A 12290-nucleotide genomic window follows, 5' to 3' on the forward strand; every position below is an offset into this window, starting at 1 on the left:
TGGTGGACATAGTCAGTACCAGTGGATGCTCTTTCATACATACACATACACACACACACACACATATACACGTATGACGGGGATGATAAGAAAACACATATTTTGTCACTGTCACTGATAACACAGATATGTACTCAGTCCACACACAGACACACTCACACTGTGCAGGTGACAGAGTCACTTAAGCATAGAGAATGTATTACTATGGTTTGCTTTGAACTGGTCTCAGATCAGTATGCAGTATGCACTGTATTTGGGGGGGGGGTTCCAACTACATTTGGCCAATTGTAGCGGAGAGTTTAAACCAAGCCTGTTTTATCTCACTCTGAATAATTCAGCCCTGTTAATAATTCATAAGGCATAATAACTGCTGAATGTGTGGTAATGAATTATGAAATGACGATCATTTAAAGGCACATTTTCTGAGGGGTTTAAGCTGTGCCGCGCCTATAAATAGATGCTTCATTCTCACTGACAGTTTTGGGATCTCACTGAAAGAGGAGGGAAAGGGAAGCCGTTGAAAGAGAGGGATGTGGGAGAGAGACGCCTTGAGACGGATGGCGTGAGTGAAACCGTAAAAGAGAGAGGGGGGGGGGTGATGGTGACAGACAGGGAAGGGCAATGAGAGAATGTGTGTGCTGAGAGACAGAGAGAGAGATGAGGAGGCCAGAGAGGGAGAGAGAGAGATGAGGAGGCCAGAGAGGGAGAGAGAGAGAGAGATGAGGAGGCCAGAGAGGGAGAGACAGAGAGAGAGAGAGAGAGAGAGAGAGACAGAGAGAGAGAGAGAGAGAGAGAGAGAGACAGACAGAGAGAGAGATGAGGAGGCCAGAGAGGGAGCTGGGTCGTTCAAACTCCAACGTGCAGAGAAAAGAGGGATTACGAAAGAGGAGACACACACAAAAGAAGAACAGAGAGAGAGAGAGAGATGGCAGGATAGAGGGATGGGAAGACAGCAAAAGAGAAAAGAGAAGGAGAGCTGAGAGATCAACGCTATTCTGGATGTATCAGGTGTGGTGGATTAATAGCTGATTTATGCAGTTGTGCCATCTAAGTATCTGTTCCCTCTCTTCTCTCTCTCTCTCTTTCTCTCTCTGTATGGAAGGCTTGCTGCAGACACACACTTTGAATATTAAATAGGCAGATACTCACATGTATACACACACACTCACTGAATAAATTTCCCACTCCACCCCTGCCCCCCCTCCCCCAATGGCCTCTCCCTGCCCCTTCTAAACGCCTTGAGCTCTGACCCGAGCAGGAAGCCTCCTCTGAAGTCAGTGACCTCGGGATTAGGGGGAGAATCAATAATTCAGGCTGACCATGAAAACACTTCGCACACCACCACCACTACCTCCACAGCCTCAGCTTTAGCTGCAGCTAGCTGGCAAGAAGCACTTCACTGGGCTTAAGACGTTGCATCACATTCAGCTAAGTCATAGTTTTTCTGGGGTGTGTGTACGTGTGTGTGTGGCGGGCGGGGGGGTGGGGGGGGGGGGGGTAGTACAGTATGTGAGGGAGGTGGTTGAAATGAAATGCATGCAGCTGTTTGTTTATGAGAGAGACAAGGAGAGGAAGATTAAGTTTGTGTGAGGAAGTTTCTGTGCATGCATCTGTGCCTGCCTGTGTATTGGGTCACCTCTCTCCTCTGTTCCCAAGATGCTGTCAGCTCTGATTTCCTCCTTCTGTTCTAATCTTTTCCTCCTCCCCCGCCCCCTCTCACTTCCTCTATCTCTTTCTCTCTTCCTCAGATACTCACCTTCTCTACCTGTCAGACGCTTAACAACTCTCTTCCTCGCTCCCTCTCCCCTCCTCTCCTCTCCCTCTAATGTTCCTCTCCTTTTCTCCTTGTCCCAATGGCGTGAAGTGTCTTTCTGTAACAGTAATCAGACTAATTCTGATCCACGAGGCACCTTGTTTATCCGATGAGGCCGTCATGACTGAAGAGCTGTCTCCACTGTGTGCCGCAACTAACTCATTACAATCTATTGACTCCACATAAACAATTACTCCTCTTCATCCGTCTTTCCCCAATCCCTTCTTCCTGTTTCTTTCAGCAAGTCTCCCAGGGATGTCTCTCTCTCACTCACTTTCTCTCTCTCTCTCTCTCACACACACACACACACACACACACACACACACAGATCAGAGATACACTCCTTCATTCTCACTCACACAGAGGCCAAAAGTTTGCCTAAAAACACAGCTTTTTCCAATTAATATTACAACATTTGCCTCCATCAATATTTCATCTGACACACAGTTTCCTTAATTATTCATCAGCCTTGATGCAATTTCTCTAACTTTTTTGCTAAATTATGAAGAGAGGCATTAACTACTGTAATGGGTTTTGTTATTGTAACCAAGCTCCATCCTCATGATTGGGACTTCCTGTTTTGCGGAGGCTGGCTAGTGAGATTGTAAGACCATTATATTATTGCATCAAAAGGAAAGAATACACAGCCCACTACACCACAGGACCCAGACTGGAGGACAGAGAGAGAGAGAGAGAGAGAGAAGAGGGAGGGAGAGAAGATTACACGTTTATCAAAAGAAGCCAGTTGTGTGTTGCTAGGGGACAGCTGACACACCAGTGTTGGGATGTTTATTTCCAGAAGTCGATAAGGACCAATAATCGCAGATGTGCCAATGCTTTGTTTCATGTTTTGCCAGAGTGATGTGCTCTTGTTTGCTATAGTGAGGACATAAATGAACCACTGTGCCCGGGATGCCTTCTTTTCCATTATCTCCTGAGATGAAGACGGCCCCTGCATTTCCCTGGGCAGTGGCTGTGAATTCACATCTGTGATCTAAAATAAAACCGCTCCTCTAAGTGTGGCCTGCAGACATCTCTCCAGAGCCCACTGGCCTGTGTGTGTGTGTGTGTGTGTGTGTGAGAGAGGGAGAGAGAGAGAGAGAGATTGTGCTACCACATTCAGTATTTCAGTGTGAGTGTGCTTGTGTCTTATATGTATTGTCAAAGACTTGGTGTGAGTAGGCGCTCTCTCCCCTCCTCACTGTTTTTAAAGATAGTATTGCTTGTGTGTGAATTATGGACATCTTATGAACTTTTGCTTGAATGCACTCTGCATCGCGGAAGCCCTGCAAGAGCAGAAGTGCCAACGAGAGACATTGAGCCCCTTGCACACACACGCGCACGCACATACACACCCACACTCGCTCACACAGCCGGCGCAGCACAAGGTTTGCCCGGAGTGTGTAGCGCCGAGCGCGTTGCCTGCTTACGGACAGAGACAATTGTTTGCCTGTCATCTTTGGGTTTCCGCGAGTGAAACGCCAACACGGAAGTTAGCGCTTGCTGCGCTAACAGTACTAAACCAGTCGCCACAAGTCTTCATACTCAAACAGCCCTGAAACATCTCATGCATACGGGTGAGGTACCCACTCGTATGTAACACTGCACACACCACATTATCTCCCTGGTCATTTATAAACAAAACGCCACACTTACCTCTTGTGTTCCTCCACCTTCAGTCACTACTACCAAACGGAAGCATGCGCCATTTGAGTAGTATTTGTAATGCCATCTTGACTTTGGGTATGGGGAATGATGTCGCGAAGGGGGGTTTGGAAGTGTGCTTTGTGTTGCTAGGCCTCTGTTGAATGTTATATGTTTATGGGCTTTGCGTGTAGCGTAGCCAAGATGTGTGGGATGTGTTTGAGGTACATTTTATTGTTTGGTTTGTGTTTTGATGACTTGAACACTGTGGTTGTGTACAAGTATGATCGTGATAATGGTTCAGTCCAATCATGTGTGTAGTCAATTATCTTAGCCAATCATGGTGTCTGAGCATAGTAGGACTGTGTATAAGAACCCTGTTCAGTTTGTGTTGTGGGGGAAAAGAGTGTAAAGAGCTGACAACTGGAGAGAGCTCTGTTGAAGTAAGTGGCCAGTTGAACCTTAGTCTGAAACTAGTATTTTGATTTGGTGCCTTCTCTTTTTGTATTTTGCTATTTTTGATTACCTTTGGACTTTTGATACATTTTTGGACTTTGCTATATTTTGCCATTTTGGATTATTTTTGCCTTTTGCCATATTTTGCTATTTTTGAACTTTTTCCTTTTTTTGTCTGTTTCGATGGTGGAGGACTAACTGGCACTGTAAAAATAAATACACTGGCAATTTGGAAATACAATTTTACAAATTTACCCCTTCTCTCTGATTTCCAACCGCAACGCTGTCCTGGCAAGTGAGGTGGCCACCCGGTCACTCACATTTGGTGTCATGAAGTGGTTTTGATGCTGACAGAAGAGGGAATCAGAGGGGAAGCTCGGTGAGATGGCGTATCGCAGGCTGAAGAACAATGAGAAAGCTGCAGGAACATCAGAGGACCAGGAGGACACAGGAGGAGCAGACGGGGGCAACACTCAGGGGTCTGACCTGCGTAAGCTCCTGGAGAGATCACTGGAAACCCAGGAGAAGGAGTTCTTCAAACAGGAACAACGCTGGAGGGGCATCCAGGTCCAGCTGAACCTGCTCCAGGATGACTTTGAGGTAGAGAAGCAGGCGGCGACCACGGCTAGGGTGGCGGCGGTCCAGGCAGCAACAGCAGCGGCAACGACGGGAGCGACAGCGGTCCAACCACCAGCAGCGGCATCAGCGGGCCAAGCACCAGCGGCGGCGGCGACAGCAGACCAACAACCACCAGTGGCGGCAGCGGCTACGGCAGCGGGCCAAGCACCAGCGGTGGTGGCACCACCATCATCAGTAGCAGCAGCAGCAGCACCGTCACTTTCACCACCGGCAGCGGCGCCACCAGCAGCAATACCCATGGAGTGGTCCAGACGCGCCATTCCTAAACTGGAGGAAGGAGAGGACATCGAGCAGTATCTCATTACGTTTGAGCGGCTAGCTACAGCATACTGCTGGCCAAAGGAGAACTGGTGATCCTCGTCCCCCACCTCACAGGGAAAGCACGCGCGGCATACGTGGCAATGGAGCCAAGCCACACCATGAATTATGACCGCGTAAGAGAAGCCATCCTGCAAAAGTTTGAAATCAATGAGGAAACCTACAGGCGAAGGTTCCGGGACCCCGACATCAAGCCCGGTGAGACACCCAGAGAACTTTACACCCGGCTGAAAGACCTCTTTCATAAGTGGATTAGACCGGCAATGACGGTTGAAGAAATCTGTGAGGCACTGATACTGGAACAGTACCTGAGGACCTTGGCCCCAGACGTCAGAGTATGGGTTAAGGAGCGGCACCCACAGAGTGGTCAGAGGGCAGCAGAACTGGTCAAGGACTACGTTGCAGCACGGCAGAGGCACACCAGCTTTCGCCAGAACCAAGGCCATATAGTGCGTGATTGTCCTAACCGTAAGCCCAAGGGAGCTGGATACAGTTGCCTACCGAGACCAGAGGGGGAGGCAGTGAGTTTCCTGGGGAGGCTGCAGACAGTGCAGGTGTCTGTTAATGGGAAGGAGGCCATAGCAGTGTTGGACACGGGGAGCAACCAGACACTAGTGCAGCCACACCTGGTAGAGGAGCGAGACCTGTTACCCGGAAGAAAGGTTTCAATTATGTGTGTTAATGGAGATGCACATGACTACCCAGCAGCTGAAGTTTACCTTAATGTCAATGGGCAGGTTTTTCAGCTGACTGTTGGTGTGGTGGAGAAGTTAAGCCACCCAGTGTTAATTGGCCAGGACATACTAGTTTTACCGGAACTTTTGCAGTCCAGCAGAGTGGTAAATATGGTGGTTACCAGATCTCAGAGCAGCAAGACGGCATACACAGAAGGGCAGGCCAGTAGTGACCCATTGCATGAGCTACCCTTTGCTAGCAGTGATGTGGAGTGTGTTAGCAGTGGTAGGGTCAAAAAGTCCAGACAACAGAGAAGACAAGACAAGCTAGAGGGCACGGTTAAAAGGGCCAGAGAATTGCCAGTAGCTCAGTCAGATGGGGACTGGGAGGAGCTTGCCACAGACATAAAACAGATGCAGCGGGAGGATGGGTCACTGAAGAAGGCGTTTGAGAAGGTCATTGAGCAGGATGGGGTCAGGACAGGGGTCCCGCCTAATTTAGCTGGGGAGGGGTATGTCCTTAGAGGGGGGATCCTCTACCATCAGCCAGACGGGGGCAGAGAAGAGCAGCTGGTAGTGCCCACGCAGCTACATAGCAGGGTGTTAGCAATGGGGCACAGCATTCCCTGGGCGGGTCACTTGGGGCTCCCGAAAACATACGCCTGCATTGCAGCAAGATTTTTCTGGCCAGGCATGTATAAAGATGTGCAGGAGTTTTGCCGAGAATGCTCCGAATGTCAGCTTACCAGCAAGTACACAGCTAGCCCATACCCCCTACAACAACTTCCTTGCATTGATGTACCATTCTCACGCATAGCCATGGATATTGTAGGCCCACTAAAACGAACGCAGTCTGGCTTTAAGTACATTCTAGTGGTATGTGACTACGCTACCAGGCGTTTCCACGCCGCAGGATATCTGCCAGACCCATCGCACAGGCTTTACTTCAATTATTCTCCCGAGTAGGCATCCCCAGAGAGATCATCACTGATCAGGGCACAGCTTTTCTCTCTAAGAGCTTGAAGCAGGTTTATGGCGTACTAGGTATAAAGGGTATTAAGACCACCCCCTACCATCCTCAGACTGATGGCCTAGTTGAACGTTTTAACCAGACCCTGAAAAGTATGTTGAGGAAGTTTGTGACTGAAAATGGAAAGGACTGGGACCGTTGGCTGCCCTACCTCCTGTTTGCATACAGGGAGGTACCCCAAGCGTCCACTGGCTTTTCGCCATTTGAACTGCTCTTTGGCTGGCCTGTGAGGGGACCCCTGGACGTGCTTAAGGAGGCCTGGGAGGGTCCGCAGACCATAGAGACACAGTCCGTGCTGGCGCATGTTCCCAAGATGAGGGAGAAGATGGAGCAAATGACTGAACTGGTGCGTGCGAACATGGAGAAGTCACAGAAGAGGCAGAAGACCTGGTATGACCAGAAGGCCAGGCAGAGAACGCTGGTGCCGGGGCAGAAAGTGCTGCTCCTGTTGCCTACATCGGAGAGCAAGTTGCTGGCCAAATGGCAGGGGCCATACAACGTCATCCGTCAGATGGGCCCGGCAACGTACGAGATTGAGATGCCAGGGAGAAGAAAGCAGAGGCAGACTTTCCATGTGAACCTGCTGAAAGAATGGCACACAGCGACTCCAGCGCTTCGGGTGCAGGCGGTGGCGGAGGATGAAGAACGACCGGAGCAGTTCTTCCCGACCAGCCAACCAGCAACCATCCCGGACGTGTCGCACTTGACCCCACAGCAGCAGGCCGAGCTGGACCAGATCATTCCAACTGACCTGTTCCAGGAGGGGCCAGGCTTCACCACGGTTGTGGAGCACTCAGTCACGCTGATCGACTCGACCCCAGTGCGTCAGCGAATGTATCGTGTACCTCAACGTCTGCTACCTTCACTCAAGGCAGAGGTAGAGGACATGCTTGCACTTGGGGTGATTGAGAGATCGACGAGTGAGTGGAGTAACCCCGTGGTCCTGGTCCCTAAGAAAGATGGCACACTGAGATTTTGCATTGACTTTCGGCGAGTCAACGCCCAATCAAAATTTGATGCGTACCCCATGCCTCGCTTGGAGGACTTGATAGAGAGGCTGGGGAAGGCCACCTACATTACCACACTGGACTTATGTAAAGGCTATTGGCAAGTCCCATTGACTGAGGAGACCAAGCCCTACACAGCATTCCGCATTCCCCAGGGCCTGTACCACTTCAATGTCATGCCATTTGGCCTGCAGGGGGCGCCGGCCACTTTCCAAGGGCTGATGGACATTGTGCTCTCTGGAACTGAGTCATTTGCAGCCGCCTATTTGGATGACATTGTGGTATACAGCGCCACCTGGGGGGAACATTTGCAACATCTGGAGCAGGTGCTTAACAAGATCAAGCAGGCAGGCCTCACCATCCATCCCCAGAAGTGCGCCATTGCCCAGGAGGAGGTTCGCTACCTGGGGCATGTGCTGGGTCGGGGGGTCATCCGGCCACAGCAGGACAAAGTGGAGGCAGTGCAGAACTGCCAGAGACCTCGGACCAAGAAGGCTGTCAGGTCATTTCTTGGCCTGGTAGGTTGGTACCGGAAGTTCATTCCGGATTTTGCTAGCCGAGCATCACCTCTTACTGACCTCACCCGAAAGGACGGCAATCCTCAGGGTCAGTGGGGCAGGAGAGGGCCTTTGTGGACCTGAAAGGGGCTCTTTGCAAGGGCCCTGTGCTTCAGAGTCCTGATTTCACCAAGCCCTTCACTGTGCATACTGACGCCTCGGGGGTTGGTATTGGCGCAGTTCTCCTCCAAGGCGAAGGGGAAGACCAATGACCAGTGGCTTTTGTTAGCCGCAAATTGTTTCCCCGTGAGACCAGGTACGCAGCAGTTGAGCTAGAGTGCCTGGCAGTGAAGTTTGCCCTTGACTCCTTCAAGTACTATTTGCTGGGCGGTCACTTCACGCTCGAGACCGACCATCGCGCCTTGCAATGGCTTGGGCGCATGAAAGACACGAATGCCAGGATTACTCGCTGGTTCTTGGCACTGCAGCCATACAGGTTCACAGTCCGGTACCGGGCTGGCAAAGTGAACACGGTGGCTGATTTCTTGTCTCGTCACCCGAGTGACTGAGACTGCAGAGGTGGTGGGAAATGTGAGTAGGCGCTCTCTCCCCTTCTCAGTGTTTTTAAAGATAGTATTGCTTGTGTGTGAATTATGGACATCTTATGAACTTTTGCTTGAATGCACTCTGCATCGCGGAAGCCCTGCAAGAGCAGAAGTGCCAACGAGAGACATTGAGCCCCTTGCACACACACGCGCACGCACATACACACCCACACTTGCTCACACAGCCGGCGCAGCACAAGGTTTGCCCGGAGTGTGTATCGCCGAGCGCGTTGCCTGCTTACGGACAGAGACAATTGTTTGCCTGTCATCTTTGGGTTTCCGCGAGTGAAACGCCAACACGGAAGTTAGCGCTTGCTGCGCTAACAGTACTAAACCAGTCGCCACAAGTCTTCATACTTAAACAGCCCTGAAACATCTCATGCATACGGGTGAGGTACCCACTCGTATGTAACACTGCACACACCACATTATCTCCCTGGTCATTTATAAACAAAACGCCACACTTACCTCTTGTGTTCCTCCACCTTCAGTCACTACTACCAAACGGAAGCATGCGCCATTTGAGTAGTATTTGTAATGCCATCTTGACTTTGGGTATGGGGAATGATGTCGCGAAGGGGGGTTTGGAAGTGTGCTTTGTGTTGCTAGGCCTCTGTTGAATGTTATATGTTTATGGGCTTTGCGTGTAGCGTAGCCAAGATGTGTGGGATGTGTTTGAGGTACATTTTATTGTTTGGTTTGTGTTTTGATGACTTGAACACTGGTTGTGTACAAGTATGATCGTGATAATGGTTCAGTCCAATCATGTGTGTAGTCAATTATCTTAGCCAATCATGGTGTCTGAGCATAGTAGGACTGTGTATAAGAACCCTGTTCAGTTTGTGTTGTGGGGGGGAGAGTGTAAAGAGCTGTCAACCGGAGAGAGAGCTCTGTTGAAGTAAGTGGCCAGTTGAACCTTAGTCTGAAACTAGTATTTTGATTTGGTGCCTTCTCTTTTTGTATTTTGCTATTTTTGATTACCTTTGGACTTTTGATACATTTTTGGACTTTGCTATATTTTGCCATTTTGGATTATTTTTGCCTTTTGCCATATTTTGCTATTTTTGAACTTTTTCCTTTTTTTGTCTGTTTCGATGGTGGAGGACTAACTGGCACTGTAAAAATAAATACACTGGCAATTTTGAAATACAATTTTTTTTCTGCATTCCTGACATTTTTTACCCCTTCTCTCTGATTTCCAACCGCAACGCTGTCCTGGCAAGTGAGGTGGCCACCCGGTCACTCACACTTGGTGAGAGCATACTTGTGCATAGTAGGAGTTTGTGAATCAAATCCTAGCATGACAGTTTGTGTGTGTTCTATAGGAGTTTACTGTATATCTGGGCATGCCTGTGCAGATGACCTACAGACTTACAGGTCTTAACAATAATTTTATACTAATGAGCTCTGACTGCTTTCCAATATTGCAATCCTCTTTTGGCTCTGGAAATGAAGCATGGAAATTAACTAAGAGGACATTGGTGACTCCTTTGAGCATTCAGCCTGCAAAAACAAAACAAATAACACAAATGATTATGCCATTTCTGCTGGCAGTTGCCCAAGCTATTAACGTGAAATGATGCCATTAAGTCTAACGCTATTTTCCCCACCACATGAACATCACGGCGCTTGAGACGACAAAAAATGGATGGTCTTTATAACATAGACACGAAAGGACATCTCATGTCATTATATGGCAGAAAAAAAGAAATTCAGGAAGACATGCAAACAGGAATAAAAAAAAGATACAGTGTGTTTGTTCTCTGATTATTTCCCATGGTATTTTCAGTGCTTTGTCCTCCTGTCAGAGGGATTCTACTTATCCTTTGATTTGGCTTCTTCCTCCACAAAACAATACTTAATATCAGGCACTGGGGCAATTGACTACCTTAGGAGCAGTGTGATTACGAAACAGCACTGTGTGTGTGCGTGTGTGTGTGTGTGTGTGTGTGTGCGTGTGCGTGTGTGCGTGCCTGCGTGCGTCTGTGTGTGCCTCGCCAGGCACGTAGCTGCAGCGTTTTGTTCACGGAGCGCCTGCTGCAAACATTAGCTGCCACTATAATCAATGGAACTGGACTGGCTATACCAGACATGATAGCGACACGTATGTTTGAAAAAATTAAACCAGTCTTCCAAAACTATGTGTACGCTCCACAAACGGAGAGCTTCAGTTACCTCGTGCTCAGTGTCAGTGTTATGACTGCAGTGTCAGTTTTTACAGAGTCATAATTCAAGCAGTTAAAAACGTATCTGACAGGGGGGACCTCATATGAAATCAATTCAGGTCATGACCCCAGTCCCTATCAAAACTCTGACCTTGAACTGTTCCCCCACACATTCCTGCCCTTGGTACCAATTGCATTCTAAACATTCTAAGCATGACCATGACCAAAAATGGATTACTGGGAGTCAATTGCATGTTGTATGTATAAGATACTTTCATATGCTTATAGGGTTCCAGAATTTTGTTGTAACCTTGGGATGACACTTCCACATGGCTTAAATCAAACAGCACTGCAAGATGGCCAGTTGTTGGATAATGCACATTTTGTCTTGGACACACAGACAGGGAGGGAAGAGGGAGGGTCAGACAGACATTAATTAGTCAGTTGCTGCAAGACTGGCTGCCAAAACATAGCGGAAATGTATACTCACTGATTGGTTGGCTTGTGTTAAAGAGCTCAGTTGCCCTGTCAAACTCACTGCACAAGATGCAGACCCGGAGTCATTTTAATGACTCAAATGTCTAAAACAAATATGCTTTCACACATACAAAAAAACCCTGACTTGCCGTAATCAACACCACTCCCAACACACACACACACCTTAAGCATATTTGGTAAGGGTGTGAGTCACAGACAAAGAAACCACCAACTTTTGGCGCCTTCTGAATTTGAGCCCCCCAGGGACTGCTCATTATTCAGTATAATCTGGCAGCATTATTTGCCGCCTGTAGATTTTATGATTAAAACTAAGGGCTCTGCTTGGCCATTGTTCTGCTTTGCCTTGACGACAGTCTGAATCTTAATTTGTTTCCTGTCGTGTTCCCTGACAGCTTGGCCTGTCATACAGAAAATTGGTAATGCTGTCCAGGAGATTCGCTGCTTGCGCTTTTTCACCCGCAGATGTTAGCCAGTGATTATCATGGTGACAGTGAGTGTGATGCAATGATGAAGGCCTCTCTCTCTCCCTCTCTCTCTCTCTCTCCCCCTCACTCTGTCTGTATCCCTTGTTTTCATGCCCTCACACTAATTTCCCCTCGCTGCTCAGATAAAAACCTTTCATGAAGCAAACTACTCAGATAAGGGGAAACAGAGAGGCTTCCTGTGGTCACATTTCAGGGCCAGTGGCACCTGTGCACTGAGGAAGAGATAGCTGAGAGCATTGAGGACTATACAGTAGCTGTAATTTACTGATAATGACCATTGGCCATGCCACATAGTATCCTTAAACTTCTGCTATATTCATAAGCGGAGGGAGCAGGGGGGCGGTCGCTCCGGGCCCACAACCCAGGGGCGGTTCTAGGGGCGGGGCCACAGGGGCCCTGGCCCCACCTGAAATTTCATTGGCCCCTGAATGGCCCCTGTACTGTCAATCATCAATAAAT

This window comes from Alosa sapidissima, chromosome 16, assembly GCF_018492685.1.
Source record: "Alosa sapidissima isolate fAloSap1 chromosome 16, fAloSap1.pri, whole genome shotgun sequence".
Lineage (NCBI taxonomy): Eukaryota > Metazoa > Chordata > Actinopteri > Clupeiformes > Clupeidae > Alosa > Alosa sapidissima.